The sequence below is a fragment of the Adiantum capillus-veneris genome, chromosome 29 (assembly GCF_014529385.1).
Source record: "Adiantum capillus-veneris isolate H3 chromosome 29, ASM1452938v2, whole genome shotgun sequence".
Lineage (NCBI taxonomy): Eukaryota > Viridiplantae > Streptophyta > Polypodiopsida > Polypodiales > Pteridaceae > Adiantum > Adiantum capillus-veneris.
The window spans coordinates 25,550,338-25,574,851 of record NC_140959.1 but is presented as its reverse complement, the minus strand read 5'-3'; positions in this window follow the sequence as shown (position 1 = coordinate 25,574,851).

The following is a 24,514-nucleotide window of genomic DNA, read 5'->3' as shown; positions in this document are numbered from 1 at the left end:
CAATGCTTAGTGATTGCTAAACATTGCCAAAACACACACACACTGTCTTAGGGTGTGGGAGACCTCTCACCACAATACCCTCTTACAATGGACACAAAACTGGCAATGAAAAACACACTAAAACACTTCCTAAAATCAAGATCAACCGATAAAAACTCAAATACACAAGTCACCTTGAATTCACCAAACCGTATTGCACAAATGGAAGGACGAAGATTTGAACATCGAATCACGCCTTTGATGCACCAAACCTCAATTTATTGATCATGAAGGAGCATATACAATAGTGGTTTTGAGATTTGAGGAACTCACGCTCTCTCACTTGCAATGTGTAGCTTGAAGGCTTCTCTCACACCAAGAGTGAAGCTCACAAGTGGTTGCTACACCTAAGTCTCTCCTCACGCATAGAGTGTTGGGGTGTTATGTGAGATGTTGGAGGTTGTTTTACAAGAAGGAGACGGGCCTATTTATAGGTTGGAGACCCCTCATTAAGATTATTGGAAATCCTAATTTACAAGCTAATAAATCAGGATTATGATTTTTTTGAATATCAAAACATTGCGGGCCTTCTTTGTCTGCTTGAGTCATGGGTGTGGGCTCAAAAGAGAGCATTATTGATGGTAGATAAGGTGAAAGTAAGTTTTAAGGAAGGGAGAGAGAGAGAGAGAGAGAGAGAGAGAGAGAGTTACTATACATGTCTTGAGGTGAGGTGTCTTTTATGGTTAGGTCAATGCTATTTTGTGTTAGTATGTTAGTCGTTAGTAATCACTAGAAAGTTAATGTTACATTTACAATGGGTAGAGTGAGTTGATTTGATGAAGGAAGAGGGGTGAATTAAAAGAGAATCATTGAGATGGTGAAGCTTTGAAGAAGCTTGAACTCACCCTTGTGTAGATTGTGAAAAAAATGACCGCTGGTCTTCTTCTTCTTCTTCGCTTCTTTACGCCGCCGCCACGGTTGACCACCACGATGAAAAGAGGATTTGTTGATGAAAAATCCTCAATTTGCAGAAGTTATCATGGTTAAGATGCTGAATTTTAGATATTTTAGGAGAGGTAAATGAAATTGTAACATAGAAGCAATAGAGAGAGACATGGAGAGGGTGTATGTATGTAGAGGTTCATAAAAGAACTATAGGGATGAGAGAGAAGGGTAATGGTGAAGAGGGTGGGAGAAGCCATGGAAATTGCAGGTTTGAGTGAGGGAAGGAGAGGGAGGGATGTGTAAGAGTGAGTAGGTGTGTGGAAGGGTGAGAGAAGACTAAGGGCTACTTGTGAGAAAAGTGGGCAGATTGGGGTCCACTCAAAATATCATAGCTCACCGCTGGTAGCTCCAAAAATCATGAAAAAATTTGAGGTGATTATTCAGAGTGTGGGCTACATTTTCTCTTTTGACCACCGCTCCAAATTCGGAGTGGAGATAGGTGCCAAAATTCTCACCAAAAAGCCTGTTTTTTATGCCTGCAAAAGTCTTTTAGTGGCCCCCTCCTTTGTTGAATTTGTACAATGCATCCAAGAGTGAGCCCCTCCTTTGTCATATTATAATACAAAGCATTCAAGTCACCCTTGACCCATGCATGGAGGAGGATTATTGGTGAAATAAGAAATATATACATGGTGGGACTAGTGTATGGACTATTCATGGACTTTAGCTCAATGAGCACATGGTGTTAGAATAATGAGTAAAAATAATACTAAAAATATGGAGGAGTTATGGATATGGAAAGATATTGGAATCATATGATATGGTCCCTCCTTGAATTATTTTGGGTGAAAGAGGAAAAGGTATGCAAGTAAATAATATAATAAAAGTAACCAATGAGTAGAAATCAAACTTTTGTTTTCACGAGGGTGAGGGTGAAAATGTGGGAGTGATTTGTATAAAGGAAAAATATGAGGTTAGAGTATGTACATATTGGCAAAAAATATAATTATGGTGTAAGAGGATGAAAGAAGGTGTACATAGGTTTGATAAAACACACACCTAAGTAGAAATATTTAAATAAAATACCAAAATAATTATAAAAAATCCCTATATTTAGGCCATATATACAATGAAATATTTACACACAAAGAGGCCATAATATACTTTTATTTTATTATTATTATTATTATTTTTTTTGGCTCACCTAGCCCAGTGACTAGCTAGCTGAGGGTTTTTAAGAAGATATGGGAAAAGCCCCCTAACTCACACACGCCTATGTACAGTGAAATGGTAGGGATAGCCATAGCGTTTGGGTGAATTTGGTAGGGTGGAGTAATCTAGTATGGCAATTATGGAGAGCCGAAAAACGGCTATCAGTAGGTGTTTCCAACCCTCTTTCCTTTTATGTTTACGTCGACAATTGGAAGGATGTCATCCATGTTGCATCCTGAAATTACTCCGGCTACCTTTGTTTTGGAGCGTCTTGTACTTACCATTTTAGACCATTGTCGCCTTACTTTTGGTGCAAGATGTAGCAGCTGTGGCCATGTAATCTTCGGTCCTTTCTCTGCCACATCCAATGTTAGATCATAGGGCTTAGAACTTTCCCCTAGCTGGAAGTCGGTGATGCCCAATTTCCGTCGTGGCCTGGATGGCCTCTTGCTAGTTTCTCCTCTCATGCTTCTCTCATCATCTGATTGTGTAGCTTTCTCCCTCCTAGCTCTTTTCATAGTCATGGCTTCAAGTGGTTCTAAAAAGGTGACCTTCTCCTTACCCTTGTCCCTCTCCTTTGCTCTGGGTGGATCCACTACTATGGCTTTTCCTTTCTCTTCTAGCCTTATGATGTTTACAGGGCGATCAGGTGGTGGGGCTGGTGGAAGAGGTGGGATGGATGCTTGTAGTGGTGTCTGGGGTGGACGTAGAATTTGTGTTGGTGGGGGTGGTGCTCGGGGTGGGGGTGTTCTTTCTCTAGGGGGTGACAATCGATTCCTCCTACCTCCTCTATTATAGTTTTGTCGTGGTTTGGGACAGTAGTACATACCGTGACCATCTTCTCCGCAGTTGTAGCAATGATACTCCCTGTTTTGTCGTCGTGCTCTTCCAGGGTCTTGATCTCTTTCTTGACTCCTCCCTTGTTGTATTAAGTGGACAGACAAATTCTGCAGTTGGTCAGTAATATGGGCCAACATATCTTGTTGGTCATCTCTTACCCCAAGAGCCGGTGGTGGTGGTGGAATGGTGGTTGTCGTAGTTGCTGGTCGACGTGATGTTCCTGATTCTGTTGACTCGGTTTCTTTGGCTTTCATTCGCAGCTTCTTGTCTTTAAGGCGAGCAATCTCAACGGCTAACTCGTACGTAGCCGGGAATCTACCTTTCACCTTCTCCTTGACAAGCGGCCATAAGCCATGCGTGAACCGATCTTTTTTTAGGAAATCGGGTGCAGCTTCCCCCCTAGCCAGTGACTCAACCCACCGTTCCCACAAATCCACAAATTTGGACTCATAGGTGGCATATTCTAAAAGACCCTCCTGCTTCAAGTCTCTCAACTTGTCCCACAACTTTTCTGAAGTGGTACCTCCCCCAAAGCGCCTCTTAAAAGCGGTTTTTAAGGGTTCCCAGTCATCCTTGGTTGCTTGTGGAAGTGCATTGTACCATGATCTAGCTTCTAGCTTCATGAGATGCTTAAAGATTCTAACCCGGGATTCATCCGTATCTTTGTTGCTTACTACACATGCTACTTCAAAGTCATCTAGGAAGTCTGTTACCAAATCCTCCCCCTTCTTTCCTTTAAATGTTGGAAATGCTACACTTGCCATGATTACTGAGAGAGAGCTAGAAAGACACACTGCTTAACTTGCAAAAGTTTTTTTCTTCTTTACAAGGAGGCGTATATACCCTCTTATACTAGGACATAGATTAAAACTTCAAACGGTACATTGCCTTGTACCAAAGGTAAGACAAATGGTTGATCTGATGCCAGAACCTCCAAAAACCGCTCCCCACCCGGCATGGTGTCAATGACGTGCTGGTAGTGAGCCTTCAAATCCAGTATTACCTTGATTGAGCGTACACGTGTTGGTATGTGTGATCTGTCTTGAGGTAGGTTGTACTGATTCATGTGAAGCTTAGAGGTGCTTAGTCACTGTCCAAGCTTGTGGGAGAGGGTGGTGTTCTTTCCTGAAACAAACTCAGTAGATCCCTAGTTTCTCTAGTGAGAGTGTGAGCCAATGCTTCCGTTATCTGTGCTGCAGCATCAGGTGCGACTTGAAAACTGACTGTGATAATTACCTCGGTGACTTGAGTTACCCGATTCTCAAAGTAGAATAGTGTTGATTCTCTATTGTGTAGAGCTCCTTCCATTTTGTTGTTGTGGGTTGGTTGTAGGTTGCGGACATGGTTTCGACCTTCTCCTTCTTCTTCTTGGCAGTTGGCCTATGTATATCCACTGGGTTTGGCGTGTTGGTTGACTCTCCCACTGCAAATCGATTACCGTTACGCTTGGCACTCGAGCTTCGATGGAGATGCGGAGTTCGTCTAGTTGTGCTTGAGGCTCTTCTTCTTCTGTCGTCCAATTAGCAAATCCTGCTAGGCATTCATCCATTCACAATAGTTTAAGGGTTTCAGTCTTGTAAACTGAAGGGTTTCATGAAAAGATCCTCAGTGGGGGCACCAAATGACGGGAGCAAAGCGAACCCCGAACCCCCGACGGCCTCTAAAACACCGGGGACCGAATGGCGCGCCTCGAGCCTGTCATGGTAAAGCAAACAGGGGGCACCACCTAGCTTCAACGGCTAGGACGCAAACAACACACCACCATAACAAAGTTTTCATCCAAGAGAGATGGATGCTTGGGAGTAATGATAAAGAGGAAAGGGAATGAGAGAGAGAGAGAGAGAGAGAGAGAGAGAGAGAGAGAGAGAGAGAGAGAGAGAGGGGGGGGTATAGTGGCTTAGTACTTAGGCACCACAAAAGGATGGCGAATCCGCACACCCTTCACACATACACAAGCTCACTCCAAAACACAAGATTAGGTGGCGATTCCGCACACCTCACATGGGCAAAACATTGCAAGAAAACATACTCACAAAACCTCAAGCTTTATTTAGAGAATTAGGCGATGAAATGGGGAGCATAGGGTAGGGGAATGAGAAGGGAGAGAGTGGTAGAGCACATGGCGGATAGGTGGGAGTTGATGGCGAAGACTCGCACGAGGATTATGGCCATCATCCTTCATTTAGTTGCCCTTCATCTTCCATAGCCAAGGGTGTAGAGGTCATGCTCAAGACAAGCATGGTGATTGCGGTGATGGTGATGGTGTGGGTGTGTGTGTGTGTGTGCACTAGGCACACATAGTGCATAGTGTGTTCTTTGGTGATGTTGTGTGTTTTTGTGTGATGGTGACCCCTCTTTATATAGGGGAGGAGGGGGGGGGAGAAATTCTAGAATTTAGAAATGAAGAAATCATTATCTACTTAGGCCATGTGACTGTGGGCCCCACTTGTCTGGCTGTGTGTATATGTGCCAGAACAGCAGTCTCATGAGAGAGAGACTAAGAGAGAGAGATGGGTTGATGAAAAAAAGTGAGAGGTGACATGGAGAATAAATTAATTACAAGAGGGGAGAGAGAGGAGTGTGTTTAGAGGTGAATCTGTGTGCAGATGTGTGTGAACACAAGAAAAATCAGGTAACCACCGGGTGGGGATGGGTCTGTGGGCACCTTTTTTAGTGAAACTGAGTGTGTGTGAGTGTGGGGGAGGTTATTTAGCTACAAGACAAGAGACATGGCGCCCTTTAGAGAGAGGGGGAGGTATTTGGGTCATGGGATATGATAAGAGAGAGAAAGGGGGGGTGGGGTATACTATTTTGGAAGATAGGGTAAGTTGCATGTGAGTTAGGGTGCATTATTGGTGAGTTAGAATGCATTATTGGTGAGAGCTGGGGTAGCTTGAGGGGAGAGAGAAAGGAGAAAGGACAAGGGGAAGAGAGAGGGGGTTGACCTTTTGAGTGGAGGAGAGGAAAAAGGACACACGGCGGGGCAACAGTGAAGAAAAAGGAGGCAAGGTGGGGATGGGCTGCCCCGCAGGCATGAGGTGGCCTATTTTACCTTTCTTATATATTTACATAATCATACTTTATTTTTTCTTACTTTTTCCAATGCTTTTTATCACTCCCTCCCTAAGAGGGGGTTTTCATGGGGTGGGGACGAGAGAAGAGGGGTATGGAAGCTTGGCTTGTGAAAAGCCCCCATCACAACAACATCAGCTAGCTCTGGCATGCTACACGTGGCCGAGGGCAAGAGAGAGAAATATTGTATGAGGGGTAGATGGTAGAGCCCAATTAGCAAAGAGTGGTGCAAGAAGTGTCAGATTGTTAGACAAGAGCCCAATCCCCATGCTTCCCCCCCTTCCATGATGTTCACTCGAACTCTCTTGTGGCACACATACTTTGGAAGTTGCTTTTTTTTTTTGCACCTTAGCACCTTTCCCTCTATTCTCTCTCAAATCCCTTGAAGATAGTCAAAAGGAAAGGCGAACTAAGTCTGGGTTCAGACAGTGTGATGGAAGAAGGGGAAGAAAAATGCTTCCACGATTTATCTCATTGTTGGAAGACTCCAACAACAACAAAGAACAACTATGTGTGCCAAAGAGAATCTTTGTCTTTGTAATACAAACTGACTGTAATATTTCTTCCCAAAATTTGTACCCCATGCTTGTCTTGTAATTCCGAGGAAATTAAAGTTATAAACCCGAATTGCAATTCTTGCTATTATTGTGGCAAATTCAGCTTTTGTACGTGTGCTTCTACTTTCTATTGTGAGCTTATCTCTTTGCACTACACCACATGGTTATTGCATCAAAATTTTGAGGACACCATTGTGTTAGTCTCATCGAGCTCTATGAATGGCTATCTACATTATAAGTGCTTCGCAAGAATCCAACATCGACTTTCACAACCTTCCAAGTGACATATCTCACCACCTGAGTGTTGTATTTAGATTTTGTTGATTATACAAGGTTCATAACACTTAAAAGAACCTAGTAGGCATGTCCAATGTTTGAGTTGGTGACGTGCAATTAGTTTGTTGGAGAAAATTGAATTTTTTTTCTAGTGCTCAAAGTATAAGCTGAGGATCTAAATATGTTTCTAATAGTGTAAGGATATTGCCTATTAAGTTTGGAGTCGTCTAGAGTTGATTTGCTAGTGGATTTTCATGTGGATGTGTGAAGGGCTTAGAGGAGAGAATCCAAGTTTTTGGTAGATAGAATGCATGTTGCAAGGCTTCATTGGTTGTTGGAGCGGTGAAGTTTGTACTAGGCAAGAAAAATGCAAGAAAACAATTTTTTTTTAGAGTTCATGTAGGGAGTTGTTTGTTGAGTATTTTGAGCTTATTTCTAAGTTGATTTCTTTCATCTTAGGAATAGAGTAAGTAGACAAATTTTGACAAGTAGTCTCATCATTCCAGATCTGCACGTTACTGGAAATATTTTTATTGAGTTTGAGAAAGAGCCAATCTGAATGGGGTCAAGAGGACCAACTACTTGTTGACTCCAACGTACAAAGCTAAAACAAGCTATAGGCTGGTAGTTGTGATTGAAAGAGTGGTATAGAAAGCCATAAATCCAGGGAAAAAAAAAAGTGAATTTTTGGGTGGTTCTTGGAGAAAATTGTTGTTTTTTTCTTATTTCAAATTTGAAGCTTCTAAGTTTACAAGATTTGGGTCATGCGGTCACCTTAATCCAAGAAATCCATTCATCCAATCAAAAGTTAATTTGTGGATCAAGGGTGAGTGTAGAGTCAAAAGTTGGCTTTTAGTTTTGATAAAGTGCTAAAATTGAGATTAAGCTCAATTGTCCAAGTAGGGTGAAAACTGGTAAGGAGGAAAGAATACCTTGGAGTTGACCCCAATTGCAAAAAGTGGCCAAAAGCAAGAATGAGGGAAAATTCATGATTTTTTCTTGATTTTCTACTCAAAGGGGGTTTTTTGGCTATGTTTTGTACCATGAGTCTACCTTGAGGTCAACACAACACCTATTGAGCTGAAATTGCATTTGGGCATTTTCCAACAAGGGTGGGAGAAAATCGTGTTTTTCTCCTAAGTTTTTGCTATCTCAAGCAATTTGGGCCAATATGCACCATACGAAGAACTCAATGCAAGGAACATATCCATGGAGTCAGATCTTGAATTGAGTTTGTGTGCACAAGTTTAGACCAATTTCTATTCAAAAAGTGGACCAAATTTGGGCTAACTGACCACTCGGAATCATCAGAAGAGTCTATATATTAGGAGTGTTGCATGCTTGATTTTTTGGGAGTGTGTGGTATGCCTGTGAGAGATTTGTATTGAAAATTATCTCAAAAGCTACTAGGGACAACAAAATCACAATTATCTCCCCTAGAGAGTAGAAAGCTCAAATTTTTGACAGATTTTGGTTCCAAACATAGTATTCAGAGCTACACCTAGAATGTCAACACCTCCTTATGAGAAAGCCCTTTCACAAGCTCCAAGAGTGATGGGATATGTCACTGATCAAAGGCCTATGTGTCCATCTCAAGTTGCAAAATGCATGGCATCAAAGTATAATTACTAGTAGGAAAAAACAGCCATCCAGTAGCTAATCAGGGTAAGGCTACTAGTGTTCATAGCTAATCAAGGTGAAGCTAAACTGAATGCATACCCCTAAAGACCATATGCTCAATAACCTAGACAACAAAGAACTCTGGGACCTTGCTTCATCTGTCATGGATACCATTTAGCTAGAGATTTCCCTATTGACCAACTGAATGTTGTGGCCAATACTCGTCAAATGGAAAAGGTGATGGTGGTTATTGTGGAGAATCTGGAATTATAAATTTGCACCCGGATTGTCCTTAGAACACCTAGACAAAGTAGGAAAAGTGATGATGAATATTGTGGAGGTCTTGCCTTCTTCAAGCGGTTCAAACACAGAGGCAAAAGTTCCATTAAAACGGTGTAATGAGAGCACAAGCAAAACAAGAAAAGTGAAAAGCGAGAAAGGTGGTAGCAGCTCTAACAAATCTGTTAGTGTGAAATTTGTTAGGAAGGCCACAAGGGACAGAGTTAGAGTCCAATACCATAATAAGTTAAAGGTTGTTACAACAACTGAGTTGTCACAAGCTCGAGAGCAATTAAAACAACCAACAAAACCCTCATCTAGTGTCATGCTAGGGCCTAAGATTGAACAAAAACAAAGCGAAGTAGAGCAAAAGGAGGCTACCTCAGGAGAGGTTTGTTCCTAGTCAACAAGAAATTCAAACTATTGGAAGCTATTCTGAAGGCATATGAAGCTAGAGTAGAAAACAAATAGACGATGGAACATAGATGGATGACTTATCCTAATGTGGAATGGGAAAAGCTTAGGTTGGAGATGTGTAAAAAATTCATTGAGACTGCACAAGTCCTCATGGAACCTCCACCAACTATGCCTGTCCAAGCTAGGACCATTTGTAGACCTTAAAGAAACAAATGAGGAAAAAGAAGGTATCGAACAAGAACGGAGTCATGAGATTTTAGTTCAGGCAAAAATTGTCAGGAAACATCGAACAAACCAGGTAAGGAAAAGAGAAAAAAAGAGTTGCAACATCCTAAAGCGAGGGAACATGCAAACACATACTAAAAAGGGTTGACACATCAAGTGGTAGAAAACATGATGGATGATTCTGTTTACCAAATACCTCCAACCGTGCCAGAGGTCAAAGGCAATTGGCATGAGGAACTTTGCGATGTAGTTAGGAAGGCTAGAGATGAGAATCATGTGTGGGAATCAACACCCATTATGAATGTCTACCTCAACCAAGGCATGATGAATCAACACCCATTACAAATGTCAACATCGACAAAGGCATGATGGATGTTGACATGCAATCCATGTAGGGTGACCAAGGAACATAGAAATTTGAAGATAGTAGAGAGGAAATCCTTAGAAGGTTGCCCTCTTACTTAGGACCATACAAGGAGAGATCCGATGTTATGATCCTACCATCACAGTCAGTGGCCCTCAAGCCAATCATAGATTCTCATTGGTTGCAAGATATCATGTCAACATCAATAAGATGTATGCTAATGGTAGTCGAGATACCAAAAGTCAAACCTCAGATGTGAAGCGATGTCAGGGAATGTCTTGAGAAATTGGGAAGTAAGAATTCTATTGAAACCCTAGGTCGAGAAATGGAGTCAACCCAAAAAGGATGCGAAGTCAGTTCCCGTAAAAAAAATTGGTGATTATTGTGAAGGTGAGGAGGGGAACATCACATTGCCCATAGAGTATCAAGGAATAGAAACCATTGCTATTCTAGATAGAGGTGCAAGGGTTGCCATTGCCAAAGTAATCTGGGAGAAATGGAGAAAAATTGTCCCTAGACAAACACATGTAAAATTACAATTAGTTGATGGCTATATTGCAAGGCCTATTGGAGTTTTAAAGCAGGTTATGATGACTTCTTATAGAATAAAGTAGGAACACATTCCATTAATAAATTAACTGAAAATCATCTCCTTATCACTCACCGGCTAATGGTCAAGCTGAGAGTATCAAAAAAGTCTTGTGCACAATTTTAACCAAGATTGGGATCAAAAGTCACTCTATCGCTTGGGCCTATAGAGTTGCATACAATAGTGTTCTAAGGATTACACCTTATAATGTGGTGTTTGGACTTAATGCTATTTTATCCATAGAGGTTTTGATTCCAACCTTGAATGTAGCAAAACAAACTTGAATGGACTGGACATGAATGGTCTGTGACCGTTTGGACGACCTAGAAAAGTTGGATGAAACTAGATTAAAAGCGGTTGTCGCAATATACGCTTAGAAACGATGCATGAAAGAGTTTCATGATAAGCATGTGAAGTCTAAAGAATTTGATCTAGGGGATTTTGTGCTTGTTTACACTCTTAAACAAAAGACAAAGAAATTGAAGAAGCGAGGAGTGGGACCATTTGTGATTCATTATATAACACCAAGTGTGGCCATTAAGCTTGATCCATTGGATGGATAGGAAATGCCTAATTAGATCTGTGGCTGCAAGATAAAGAAATATCAATTTCCACTAACCCAAGAGATGCTTCAAAGGGAACATGCATCCAGAAACAGGAAAGAAAAACACAATCGCGAAATTCAACATGCAAAACAGGAAGCCAGAGAAAGGACAATATAGAGGAAATAGAGAAGAGAAGATTTTGAGTCACAAAAGAAATTGCAAATTCATCATATTACAAGCATTGAGGAAGACAAAGAAAGTTCAGATCCATACATGAATACCTAGTTGAGAAAGTACCACTACTATATTTGAGCATGCTGTAGACTCAAAAAGTGTGAAAAGCACTCAAAAGGTAGATTTTTGCAAAATTGAACCGTAGCTTCTCTAGACTTCGTAGGCTATGGATCCAACCTTGCTTTTTACACAAAAAAAAAAGCAAAAGCAAGAAAAAGATTTTTTTTCCAAAATTGAATTAAGTGTTTTCCAACAACCTTGCTTTCCACTTTAAAATCTCCCAACATTGCATAGCAAGCAATTTAAATCAATGTAATGTATACTAGAAATCTATTTTTCTTATTTTTAAAAGAGACCCAAAAGTCGGGGATCTTACACCATGCATGATATGTCCTTTTGCATCGTCGTGAAGGATGTTTCATTGCATTCAACATAGCTTCGTGAGAGTTGGCTTCTTGGAAGTGGGAAGAAGAAGGATTTGGTGATGGCAAGGGGGGAGCTCTTATCCTCCTTTGATGGAAGCAACCTCTTTCACTTCTCCCACTCTTGGAAGAAAAACCCTCACTTGAGGAAAACCTTCACCTCGTCATGGTGCATCTTATATTTCTTGAGAAGGTGGTTTCTCTCAGTCAACAAGCCTTTCAATTGCTCAAATCCTTGTTGAGAACCTTGTCCTTCATGAGGAGGAGTTCTTGTGGTAAGAACCATGTCATGTGCAAACATCAATGATTTCATCATGGGTCGTAAAGAGACATTATGTTGTGCAATCTTTGTTCTAAATATCTTATTGCATGAGTTCCTTGTGTCAAAGCTTCATCTTCCTTGAAATTGATTTCATGCCAATCAATCTCATTGTGTTTGTTTTTCTTTCTCTTTCTTCTAATCAAATAGCTTAGAAGCTAGAGAAAAGAGTACTACTCCCAAAGAATATATGCTAGGATCGTTCTCTCCCTTGTGTAAGAAAGAAAAACCTTAAGCTTTGATACCAATTGAGCCTTAATTAACTTTAGCTTGCCTTATGCTTAAAATCACCTTAGCATAAGTTACATTTTAGAGTGCATAACTAAGCGTTCATTTCCATGTATATATTCAAACTAGCATGCTTGTAGCCAAAATCAAGGAGAAGATTATTGACATGAAATGACACAAGACGGAGGGGCAAGTTACACATCACTGACCCACCCCCACTTAAAATGATTTTCATATGAGACACAGGGGACTAGAGCCTGCAACTCTCCACCCAGCCATGCCCTATAAAGGTCCTGCCTTGCTAATAATAGGGGCCCCTTGACCGCATGACACCGTCCTCACCCCTGGCTTGCCCGGTCCTACCCTAGGCTTGACATTACTCCCCCCTTGGAGAAGCATTTTTGTCCTCAAAAACAAAAGTGATGACATCTTCATAAGAACACTAATGTTTTCCACAGTGGCATCCTTCATGGATCCAAGAGTTTGTTGGACCAGAACACGGTTCAGTAGGAGTTCAATGAAACCAAGAGTAACATCTTGATTTTACACATTATTGTCCCTTTGCAACCATCTTGTGTAACCGGCTCATGTACAACATAGCGTGTAGACTGCATTTATAATGCACATGAGCATGTTAAATGAGCTATCACAATTAGGATGTACCCAAAAGAGTACCGCCTTTCACTTTCCATGAAAGTAACTGGCTGACATAACTCATCAGCAAAGTAGAAGTCCTCGACTTCTTACATTATCGCATTAGTAAACAACCCCACCATCAAGGTTTAGTACCTGACTTATACATGAAGAGACTAAACCTAGTCGCAAACATGCTTTATCTTGTGGTAAGCAAACTCCAACTAGAGCAATACATGCTTTCTAATTGGATTGCTTGGTGCTAAGGTATGCTCTTTGCATATCCTTTAGCATAAGATTACAATTGTAATCTGCCTATCCTCTTTGGATAACTGACAATATTGAGGTGCATTTCCCCATGGTTTACACACAATCACCCAAAATGACTGGTAACGGGGATTACAATGTCGGACAACATTGCTAGCAACCAATAGTAATTGAAGTCAACTTTGGAAGTTGAAATTGTCCACTACCCCTTGGTACATGTCCTTTTCTTTGGATTTAGGTGTTGCTTACTAATAGAAAGACGTCAATATATACCTAAGAGTTTGAGTTGAGTTGGTGACATTAGACTCTGTGAACGAAATTGACATGTTGAGAATTGTAATGCATATAAACAAGTAAGATCCTTTGATTGTTGGTGTGTTAGTAGCTTTGATGATATTTTTTCTTAACGCTTTCTTTATCAATCCCATTTAGATTGGACGAGACAGGTTGGGGGCACCCTCCCTTGGGTGCCTAGGGGGCTTATAGCACATCAACAACTTATTATTTTGCTCAATAGATCAACAACCCTAGCATTTTTGGTGGGTAACCATGGTGGGGTTTGCTGCCAATAGTGGGCATCATGCGCGAGCATGTAAATCATCCATAGCATTTTTCATTGGCAATAATGCCATTGCTTGGAGATCATCTCTACATGTGCAACGTCTCCTCAAGGTGGCCTTACATTCTTTCCTTGAAAGTGCAAGAAGGTTCCAAGAATTGACCATCAACACTTAATAAGTGATTTAGTATAATCACGAGCTGGGTCTTACGCCAAAACTATACTCGTATAAACACTCTTAGTGCTATAGATAAACTAGGATATCCACTCAAGTTGGAATCGTATTCACAAATGGATCTTTTCTAGACCTAAAAATCCATAATCTTAGGTTTTTGTGAACAACCATGCTGTCTGAAATGCTAGCTTCATCTATACACCTTGGTAGAAATAAGCCCTTATGAGTTTAAGACGTTCAAAAACTCAAGTTGATCTTTACACTTAAAGTGTGTAGTGCTAAAATAACACACAAAAAATTAGTAATGGCAAGATTCTTACTTGTCCATTAGAATCGATGGGTACTCAACTGGATAAAATTGTTCAATCTTGAAAGCAATCACTGATGGGTTATAAATAAATGGCTCTTAGCCAATTTGAAATAGGGTGCTCTTAGTATTTTGAAAACAGATGGCTGTTAGTCTTTCCTGTTAACATATAGACATAAAAAGATTTTAGTAAAATTATGCCTGATTTCACCTTTCCCACAAAGAATTAGGGGGGAGAGAGAGAGAGAGAGAGAGAGAGAGAGAGAGAGAGTTAGCAACAAGCTAACACGGATACCATTTTTCGGACTTCTCATTGTAAAACACTTATAATTTTGATAAATCAGGAATATTGTAACTCCTATTTTCTCGGATAAACTCTGTAATTAATGAGCCGGGGCTACAAGCTTCCAGATTGTATCAACCTGTCATTATCCATCTTTGGTAGGACTCCCAGATGATTAGTTTTGACCACCAAAAACCTTGGCTAAGGTATAAAAGCCATTTTTGTAAGTTATTATTAAGTGAAATACACAGCATGAGCTAACGGCGCTCACTCCTCTCCTTCTCGCGCTTCCTACTCCCCGCCCGGTTGTCACATTGTAGTCACATTTGTTGCATTGCAACCGCAGGTAAGAGCTCTACGCATTGACGTAAGTACTTCACAATATTTCGTAGCTTTTGGCATCGTCGACCCGTGGCCTAAATTTTATCATAACTAGAAATTTACACTTTCAAATAAAAAATTAAGCATAGGCGAGGTATTGGGGCATCATTGCTAAGCATTTAGATGCATTCTGGATCAAAAATGACTAGGTCAAAAATCCACTGCTGTTAATAATGGCGATTTTGGAACTTGACCTAAAGTGGGGTTTGAGACCATAATGTGCTTAGGTTTTATAAACATGTCCTAGAAGTTTTGTTATGTTTGGATGTCATTTGATGCTGTAACGGATGTGATTTGTTTGCCGATGAGAGATTGGCTTTTGGTGATTTCAATCACTTGAGTGTAGCTTGAGTTAGATGCGAGTTGTTAGTTGTTTTTCGCGAGATTGACAACCTCTTGTAACCTCTATGCACTAGTCGAGTCAGCTTTATCCCATGGATTGACAATTTAATCGTGGTTCTTGCTAATACTGCAATAAGGTAGGATGGTGAGGTTAGACATGCGTCCCACATTTGGCGCCATTGTCGGGGATCAAAGAGACCTAAACTAGGGAAAAATATGAGCTTCTTGTGAAGTTATCCTTTAACTTCCTCTAGAATCGCCTAGAGTTCAAAACTTTCTTTTAGAAACCGCATAGCCTAAGATTGTCATATTTTGCTGTGTAGAGGTAGCTTGGAAGTAATCGTACTTTTTGAGTGCCTTTAGATTATAGGATTGTAGAAATAGATTAGGATTTTGAGGATGATTGATGGATGAGACAAGCCTTAAGATCAATGCTCAAAAAACCATAAAAGACAAGAAAATGAGTGTTTGTGGACAGTTTCCACAACCCCATTGCATGAGAATCTAGGAGTAGGGTAAGTAGGATCCAAAGTGGATTTCAGAAGATTGCTCTCTTTCAAAGAATCATTGTGAGTTGTTATTGGAAGTTGTAGAATTTCAGGTCTACGGCTAAAAATAGCACGAAAAGACTCTAAACCACCCAATCCGACTTGAGAGTAAGCTTAAAAGTTGTCTGAACTAGTTGGTAAACTCAAGGACACTTCGAGGTAAAAATTTCAAGAGTTGGCCAAAACTCAGATTATTTACTTTTTCTTGATATTTTAGGCCAAATTAAGTTTTGACTTGATTCATATGCTTAAAATAGCTCATAAAAGACCGTCCATTGAAAAATTGCAAAAATTGGATCATTTCAAGCCGGAAGTTAATAATAGTGATTATTAACTTTTAACTTAGATTTGATCAAGGTTCATACCATTGACTCATTGCATGTGTACAAACAACTTTTGTAAAGGCACAAAAGATTTGGATCACCAAACTAGCAAAAAACTGGGTAAAAACTAAAGTTTGTATTGACTTTCTGAATCTTGAGTGTAAATTGGGAAAAAATTCTGTCCAAACTTGTTGAAATTTGATTCATAGGCTTATATTGATGTGATAAACATGTGTACATGCTCGGTTAACTAAAAAGATGAAAAAAGTTACCAATTATAAATAATCGTGATTATTTACATCTGCCCTATTTTTCAACTTTTTTGACCAAATTAGCATACCACTAGTTTTACCATGTTGTAATAAGCCAAAAAACCAAATTTGGTAAGATTTGGATCACTCGATTGAAAATTGTGACCAAATTTGCAAAGTTAGTCTGCAGACAGAAAATTGATGACCATTTGACCAAAAATTGTCCAAACTTGATGAAACTTGGCTAGGAACCTTAACTTGAGGTGCTTAACAGACTTGTGTCAAAGTTGGGGCAAAAATTTGCAAAAATTTAGCTGGAGTAAATAATCGCGATTATTTACATCTACTTCAAAACTTGAAAAGTTTACAAATTTGAGTATATCACAAGGTCAAGCATATCAGTAGACCCCACAAATCAATTTTGGTAAAATTTGGATCACAAAAGTGAGGCTTAAGCCAGATTCTTGAAATCAAAGTCTATGGACACAAAACAATTGATAAACTTGATCAGATTTTGTCCAAACTTGTTGAAACTTGTCCAGGGACTTTAACAGGTTTTATATTTGCCAAACCAAGCCAAAAAGTGCAAAAAACTAGCAAAAGTAAATAATCGTGATTATTCACTACTACTGCTACCCAGGGACATCAGTTTTGGCTTTTGAACTTGTAAAGTGTTAGACCAGCATAATACAAAGCACCGGGCAATTTTGGGTTCAATCAGATCCAAATTGGTACATGTTCACTCAGTTCCAGGTTGTAGATTAATCCTTTGATTTTTGCTAAAGTCGAATCTGAAAGTCAATTGCTGACTCCCATAGCTCGATTTGAAGTGATACACATAGACCAATCATGACATTTAGTGAAAACTCTTTTTTCTTTATAGAAGAATAACTAACTTGATTAAATTTGTACAGGAATCAGGTTTACCTATTTAGGAATTGTGATAACAACAACTTTGTTATGATGACTCCTGAGGAGGTAGAACAAACCAAATACCAAGGGTATTCCATAAGGGATTGGATATTGGGACAAGGACCTGAAACAATTCCAAGAGATGAACACCGTGAGAGATCATCTGAGAGTAATGTTAAGAAACCAGAAACCACCTCATCATGTAGAAAACCGGGTGACACTAAGGCCAGTCAAGGGCTACATGAGTCACTATTTCCAATAGACTGGTTTGAAGGACTAGGAACAGGAACAACTACTAGGAGACGAGGAGTTGAACGAAATAGATGCATCAGACCAGCTGAGTTTCAAAAATGGGTCAGAAAATGCAGTGGATCAGGGGATCCATACGACCAGTTAGCAAGCTTTAAGCAAGTGCTAAGAGCAGAATGTATATACGATTTTCATACTCAATTCGAGGGGTTTGGAATGACATTAGAAGGAAAAGCATTGAAATAGTTTCAAAACATTCCACCAAGGCCATTCATGGATTTGGACACATTAGCTCAAGAATTTATAGCTTCTTGTTCCAAAACGGGGATCAAACATAATACGGTAGCTCAAATCTACAGCTTTAAACAGAAACATGGTGAGTCTGTTCAGAATTGTGCAACTCAAATGAAACAATACATTGCCAGATGCCCAGGGCTAGAGATACCTGCAGAAGAATGACTCGTATCTTTGTTTCTAGAGGGATTGCTAAACAAAGGACTTCATGCTATACTCTATAGTAAAAAGCATACAACCTAGAAGAGTGTGTGTCAGATGCTATTGACTTAGGAGACAATTGTGATATTTTTAACGAAGAAGATGTCCCTAAGGATAACCAAAGCGAGAAAACAACATCCACTAGACCAGCACAAGTGGAAACGGCTGCTGCAGCACCACTTTCAACTATAGAAGATATGCTCAAAAGGATGAACAACATGATGAACGACATGATGAACAACATGCAAAAAGCACCTATGAGGGGACCAGGACAAGGGATACCTCAACAGGGACAACCAATCAGGCCACAAAAATGGTGTGCAATTGAGGGTAAATGAACCAACTATGAGACCCACAAGTGCTATTTCCGACCAAAGTATGATGGGAATGTTTAGTACGTGCCTATGAGGCCACAAGGACAACCCATGTACATATATCAGCCTAATATGGCCCAAGCTCAAAGACCACCAATGGGTATGGAAAGACCTCAACCTGTGTTGGGTCAACAACCTCCGTACCCAGGACATAATGTAGTTCCTGTAAAGTACATGCACTCTGAAGGAGCCATAGATGAACAAGCATTAGTGCCTGTTACACCCTATGCGGAGCCTAGTCCATCTAGAGTAATGGTAGAAGGAGATTGGTATAATTCCATCCACCACCAATGGAAGAAACTGTGAATTATGCTCACCAGAGCTCGCACCAATGTATTATGTAGCTAATCAAGGTGCCATACCTCCCATGGTAAGACGCATGATTAAGCCAAGAACGGGAAACTGTCACAATTGTGGTGCAGATGATCATTGGAAAAATGCATGTCCAGAGCCTGACAAAAACCTCAAGCCAGTTGAAGCCTATCGCACAGAATGTTGCAAAAAGGGAGGACACTTTCCGAAAGATTGTCCTAAAAATCCTTTAAACAAGGGTAAAACAGTAGTAAACGTAGTCCAAGTGATACCTAGTAGCTCATTCGAAAAAGAACCGATTCTTCCAATCAAGGTAATCACTAGAGCCCAAGCTAAGAAAAAGAAACACAACTCCTCTGATGATTCAAAAAATATAAAAGTTTCCTCTCAAAGGATCAAAAGAAGTAGAAGCAAAAGATATGAGATAAGAAAACAAAAACAACAAGTTGAAATCGAGGAGAAAGCAAAAAAGCTATTCCAGGAAAAGGTGAAAGAAATTAGAAGTGAAATCAAGGAAACGACCGTGAAATCTGGAGGATCCATTTTGGTTGATAAATTGTTTGAGCCTATTAATGCAGCCTTTGAAGCCTACCAAGCAGGACTTAAAGCATGCCAAAACATGAAAAACAAATGAAAAAACTATCCTTCTCCATACATGGAAGCAGCTAAGCTGGAATCTTATCAAAATTTGGTAAGAATCATGCAAGAATTGCTAGAAAAACAAAAACCCAAGCTTGAAAGTATCACAAAACCTAAAGAGCTTGTGGTAAGAGACACTAAAGGAAAACCTGATGTGGTGGTAGAACCCCACCTTGAAACAAAAGAAACAAAACTTATAGTGTCAGACAACGAAGATGCCTTAGACGGAATTCCATTCGTAGAGGAAGACTGGCCAGGACACTTACAGGAAAAAGTTAGAGAGATTAATGATGGGAGCCTAACTCTAAAATCAGCTCCTTTAGAGTAAGTTTGGTTGGATAACCTACCTTTTGATATGAATATGGATGTACAATCCTTGTATTGACATTGCGGATTTGAAGCTTCAAGAATGTCGAAACCATTGACCTTGAAAACATTACCCTCTTACTTGGGAGATAATGAAGATGAATCCATAGTGTGTAAGACCACTCAAGTAAAAAGAGCTAAACAGACCATAGAAGTAGACAACATTCATTCAATCATATCTACACCCATCCAATGCACTCTTATCTTGGGAGAACTGTTAAAACTCAGACCATATTTATTGAATGATCTACAGAAAACCCTAGAGAAGGTGGGGATAACGGGGCTAATCTTAAAAAAATTGAAAATTTTGAAAAACGAAATGGACAACAAAAAGATTTGATCTTCTCCAATGAACAAAGTTGGAGAATATTACGAAGGCGAAGAAGGAAACACCGCCCTTCCAGTAAAATATAATGACATTGAAACCATGGCAATACTGGATAGTGGGGTAGGCATAGCCATAGCCACGAAAGCAGTATGGGAATCTTGGGAACAACCAGCCATTAGACAAACTCGAATGAAATTGCAATTGGCTGACGGACACATTGAGAGACCATTGGGGCTGCTTGAAAAAGTGATAGTCAATTCCTGTGGAATTGAATATCAACACACTTTTGCCATAGTAGACTTTGGGGAAAAAACTCAATTATGAAATCATATTGGGAAGACCTTTCATGCGACAGGTATAGCTTATCCAAGATTGGGGAAACAATTATCTGTACTTGAAGCAAGTGGGATCTATAACAAGGGTAAATCTAAAAGATCACACTTATAGAGATGTCTTGAAGACACCCATACAAGAGTTTGATTCAGTCTCTTCAGTTGAAACTAAGCTTCCATCCTGGTAAACAAAGACACTCCTATTTGGATGTGTGGAGCTTCAAAAAATGGGAGTTTAAAACAAGAAGAATGTATTCTAGAAATGGATTGCACAGACAAAGCCTATGTACCTGAACCCTTTCCAGAGCATTTGTTTAAGCCATTCAAGTGGATTAAAATTTTAGCGACAATGGATGTATGTGTGAATACGTCTATGCCTACTCAATTTTGCAATGAGGATGGCTACGACATAATTTCCATCCAAATGATTTCAACCCTCAACATTGAAGATGAAGATGAGGAACCCAAGGACTTGATGAAAGCTCAAAAAATCTTTTCAGACCTCTACTACGATGCAACAGATGAGTTAGATGAACACTCAGCTACCTCAGAAGATTCGGGGTCAGAAAAAGAACACTTGAGGGCTAAGCTACTCTTGAAAGGAGGGGAGGAAAAGTTTTTTTGACTTTCCTGACCAGAATTCAAGAAGACAAAAATGGTATAGGCGAAAAAGAGATACCAAAAACGTGAAAACAAGACCTATGCCACCAGTCTCCAGTAGAACACAATTCCTGATGCAGATAGATGCAAATGATTGTGTCAAGGACAAAATCACTGGCAGCTATCCTTCAAACAAAAATCTAGAAATGTTTAAAACATTGAGAAAAACAAGGAAGGATATTCAAGCAAACCAACATGATAAGAAGCCAATCATGACACGAGTTGAGGGGAAAAAGAAATATCAAGAGTTGAAAAAAGCTCTAAAAGAGATATATATGATCGAAATGGAAACCATAGAAGAGGATGGTAAGGATGTAATGAGTGTTCCATCCCATTACAAAAAGTATACTCTCCAAGATAAAAAAATCATAGTCGAATAAGCTGTTAGGGAACTACGAAAATAGGGTGAGTCCTACGAAGGGCCTGAAAATGCTAAAAGATAGACCTGATTGAACCAGGAGAAGAACCTAGACCTGCTTACATTGCAAACGATCTAATAGAGAAAGAAGAAGAGCTTTTGCTGAGCTTGCTAAAAGAATACCGAGGTATCTTTGCTTCGTCTTACAAGTATCTCAAGGGTGTTGATCCAAAAATCTGTCAACATACCATACCCATGAGAGATGATGCGAAACCAATTAGACAAAGGCCATACACATGTAATGAAACATTTGCCAGGAAGATAAAAGAAGAGATTGAAAAACTAAAGGAAGCCAAATTCATTTACGAAATTGAACACACGGATTGGGTGTCTCCAATTGTGGTAGTACCCAAGAAGAATGAAAAATTACAAGTGTGTGTTAATCTCAAAAAAGTGAATGCAGCTACCTTTAGAGACAACTTTCCTCTTCCAATCATTGAGCATGTTTTAGAACGAGTTGTGGAAAAGAAGATTACAGCTTCTTAGATGGCTTTTCGGGATACAATCAACTTTTGGTTGACCCAAAAGATCAGCATAAAACTGCTTTTGCAATAGAATGAGGTATTTTTGCCTATTGGGTTATGCCGTTTGGGTTAACTAATGCTCCAACCACATTTCAAAGGTTGATGAGCCGTGCTTTTGAAGAATATCATAGGAAATTCTTAGAAGTATATATAGATGATCTATGTGTACATTCATCAATCCGGGTTGATCATTTTGAACACCTCAAAAAGGTATTCGAAAAATGTAAACTTTATAGGATTTGCTTAAATCCTGAAAAGTGCACATTCATGGGTAGACAAGGAAAAATTCTTGGACATATAGTGTCTAAAAATGGCATAGCTACTGATATTGAAAAAATTCATGTCATTGCTGATTTGCCTAGACCAACAATAGTCAAGGGGGTACAAGCCTTCATGGGGCATTGTGGATATTACAGACGGTTCATCTACATGTACGCTATAATTGAAAAACCCATGTATAGCTTGATTACACACTTTGAGTGGACCGAAGCATAGAATCCTTCATGAAGCTTAAGCAAGCTCTCACCTCAACTCCAATATTGAAAGCACCAGATTGGAATAAGATATTTTACATACATGTAGATGCTTCCAATTTTGCTGCTGGTACTGGTTGTATACTAGCTCAACAAAGAGACGGGAAAATTGACTTTCCTGTTTCTTATGCTAGTCGACAGTTGAACATGGCGGAAAAGAATTACACCACCACCAAAAGGGAAGGATTAGGAATGATCTATGCCGTTTAAGAGTATAGACATTACCTATTAGCCAGCAAGTTTGTGTTCTTTGTGGATCACCAAGATTTGTTGTACTTGGTCAACAAGCCATGTAGTACAGAAAGAATAGTGAGATGGTTCATCATTCTTCTGGAATTTGATTTCATTGTGGTTGTAAAAAAGGGCACTACACATCAACAAGCAGATCATTTGTCAAGGATTGTTTCGAGAGAATCACCTAAAGGGGTAGACGATGATCTACCAGATGCCTATTTGTTCTCTGTGGAATGATATTTCGATGGTCGAAAAACATGGTGTCATTGATGACAATAGCTCCAGTGGATTCACAAATACCACTTCCTATAACGATTGGATTAATCGAACAATCGGCTATGTATCAATTATTAGATGGTATGCTATACAAAAGAAATCGAGATGGAATATTGATCTTATGCATTAATCCTGAATAAAAAAAATAGTACCTAAGTCAAGCACATGTTACCATAGTAGGACCACTTTGCGGAAGACCAAAGTATGCAGCGAATCTTGAGACTTGGAATATTTGGGCTGACTATGAGGAGTGATGTTTGATCTTTTGTAAAGGATTGCCCTCAATGTCAAAAACAAACACCCATACCTCATGTAACATTGTTTCAAATGTCACTTATTCCTAAGTGGAGTAACTATCTGTTTACTTACTTATCAAGCCAAACATTTCCTGAGGATATGAGTAAATGCTGTCAAAGAGCAATTGAAACTGAAGCAAGAGACTATGCTCTTATTGGGAACCAATTGTATCGGAGAGGTAAAGATCAACATTTGCATCTTTGTGCAACTGAAGACGAGTATATTCCGATTATAGAACAAGCACATGCTGGATTAGCTGGAGGTCACTTTTCTAGTGAGACCACCGCAAGAGCAATCTTGCTGGCATGCATATGGTGGCCAACACTTTTTGCAGATGCCAAAGAATATATTCGAAGGTGTAATGCTTGTCAACAAGCAAAAATGCCAACACGTGTAGATAGCATGCCCTTCAGGCCAATGATGGAAGCTCGAGCTTTCGCGAAATGGGGTATAGATTTTGTTGGGCTGATACATCCACCTGCTTATAGAACCCAGGCTCAATATATCATTGTAGCTATGACTATTTGACCAAGTGGGTCGAGGCTAAAGCAACACAAAAGAATGATGCCAGAACCACTGCCGCATTCTTATATGAGTATGTATTCACGAGATATAGACTACCAATAGAAATTGTCAGTGATCGGGGAACTCATTTCCTCAATGAGGAAATCAAGTATTTGCTTAATGAGTTTATGGTCATCCATAACAAATCAGCTCCCTATCACCCACAAGCAAGAGACAAGCTGAGCATACGAACAAAATTCTTAGCTCGGTGCTAACTAAAGTGGTTAGTTCAAGAAGGACAGACTGTGAAATGAATCTCCATGCTGCTCTATGGGCTTATCGAGTTTCATTCAAAACAGCTTTAAATGCTACACCCTTTAACCTTGTTTATGGTCTTGATGCCATACTTGAAGGAGTACGAGCGGAAGTGCGACGCGAGAGAGAGTGCGAGAAGAAGAGCACGACGATATGGTGAACTCGCTCTACTGTAATGTGTAGAGCATAGTGAGTTCTTATTAGGTTTTCACAAAAGAATGTGTGTACATACCTGGCGGCCCGCCCACTTACCTGGGCGACCACATTGGGCTTTATACCCCAACAACCTCCCACTTAAAGTCCAATGTGGTACTTTAAGTGTGATAGAAGCTATTATACAAGCTAATATACAAGAGATGTAGAGAAGTGATGTACTACCCTACACCTAACTGCTTGCGAAAATGCGCAAAGCTCTCTGAGGGAAGTCCTTTTGTAAGTAGATCAGCAGGATTTGCTGTGGTGTGAACTTTGACAAGCTGAATTTGCTTATTTTCGAGCATTTCCCTGATGAAATGATATTTCACATCCACATGCTTTGTCTTTGAGTGATAAAC